Raw genomic sequence first — 1,901 nt, 5'->3', positions numbered from 1 at the left:
CACTGATAAACTCTATCAACTCTTCACATTACCACCGGTTCAGATCTGAGCACCAAGTTCTTCCATTTCTTCATCTTTGGGCTAAAGCATATAATGGACACAACACATCCACAGGCAACTGCAAAATTCCTGAAATTCAGTTTCTTTATTCTTAAATTTTCAACGAAAATTGAAATTAGTAATTACATTCTCCCACCACATATGACCACTGAAAATGACTATTTTGCAATAGATGCTAGGAATCCTTCATCTTCTTGGTCATAGTTGGGGTGAGGTGCATGTGATCATCAACACATTTGGTTTCACAGGACTCTAGCTGCCTCTTCACCTGCTGCTCCTCACTCCTGGCATCCATCAAGTCTTTGGCTTTTTCATTGAAGTGCATGGTGATCGAGCCAGACAGTCCTAGAATTTCTGCAGTTTGCTGGTCACAAGGAACTCTTTCTGGGCCAAGGAGTGTGGCAATGCTCAGTGCACTGATGAATCTGCTGCACGGGGACCTGGGTATCTTCACAGCAGCCAGAGCTGCAGCTGAACATGGTACACTGCATCTTAAAGATAATCTCTTACTCCAGCCCTTTCACCACAGTGTCCAATGCTTCCTGCATCCACAGGAGCTGCCCGTGGAGTACACCCCCAGCCCCAACTCCGTGCCCTGCCCTGATCCACCCGAAGGCTTTTGCCTGCATCCACATGGAGTCCCTATCTACAATTATTTTAAATGAATTTCTCTTTCTATCTCTTGCTGCCATCTTTATTGGTAATATATAGAAATGCTGATGATTTATGTGGGTTTATTTTGTATTCTGCAACTTTGCTAAAGTTGTTAATAATTTCAAGTAGATTTTAGTTGATTCTCTAAGATTTTCTATGTATAACATCAAATCATCTGCAAAAGCTTATAACTTTATTTCCTCGTTGCCTATTCTAATACCCTCAAATTTTTTTTAGCTAACATTTCTAGTAAAATATTTCATAATAGAGTTGATAATAGACATTGTTGCTTCATCCTTGATTGGGAAAATATTGCTTAAATGTTTATTTATTGCTATACTCTCTATCGTTTTTAATTGGTAGGGGTACTGCATTTTGTCAAGAGCTGTTTCTGCACCTATTAAGATAACAATATGGTTCCTATTGATTTTGTTACTGATTTGATCGATAGTTTTCCTACATTGAAATAGCTCTGTATTCCTGGTGTATAAATCCCACTTGGTCATAGTATATTATTCTGGTATTTAATTGCTATAATCTATTTGCCAATATTGTATTTAAACTTTTTGTATCAATATCCTTTAGGGAAATTAGCCTATAATTTTCTTTTTCCTGTTTTGGTTCTTTCTGGTTTAGGCATCAGCACCATATTTGTGTTATAAAATGAATTTGTTAGGACTTCTTTGTTTTGTGCCTTGCCTGCTAACTTGGCTAACTTATCTGTTCTTCATAACTAATACTTGTTGCAGACTTTGAAGAGGCAGGAGACAAAGATGACAAGTTCTCCTTTTATTTTACAAAATGCCAGAGCTTTAGTCCCTGGTTTACCCCCAATTCACATGGAGCTTTCCAATTAGCAAATCAAACAAATGCCTCCCTCCTAGAGGACAGCAGGTGGTAAAGTTTACTTCCTCAGGCTAGTACTTCTCACACTAAGATGCTATCACTGGCTTAGTGTTTAACACAATGCTCCAGGAAGTACCAAACTGGAGGAACAGATAAGAAGATCCAGAAAGCCAACCCAGAAGACTAGGCCAAAGATGAACCTAGGAAAGAGGACTGCTAGGCCATTCCCAGTCATGCAGTGACCTCTCTGTGATCCTCAACAGTCTCTTACATTTCTTAACCTGTTTTTACAAATAATTTATATAGTATTGGGATTAAATGTTCTTTAAATGTTTGGTAGA

General features: G+C 38.4%; 1 pseudogene; it reads right to left on the bottom strand.

The window, feature by feature from the left end:
• Window positions 1-235: 235 nt before the first annotated feature.
• LOC141489816 (protein FAM136A pseudogene) lies at window positions 236-539 on the bottom strand (annotated as a pseudogene).
• Window positions 540-1,901: the final 1,362 nt, after the last annotated feature.

Source organism: Macrotis lagotis, chromosome 5 (assembly GCF_037893015.1).
Source record: "Macrotis lagotis isolate mMagLag1 chromosome 5, bilby.v1.9.chrom.fasta, whole genome shotgun sequence".
Classification (NCBI taxonomy): domain Eukaryota; kingdom Metazoa; phylum Chordata; class Mammalia; order Peramelemorphia; family Peramelidae; genus Macrotis; species Macrotis lagotis.
This window is presented reverse-complemented; position numbering and strand designations above follow the sequence as displayed.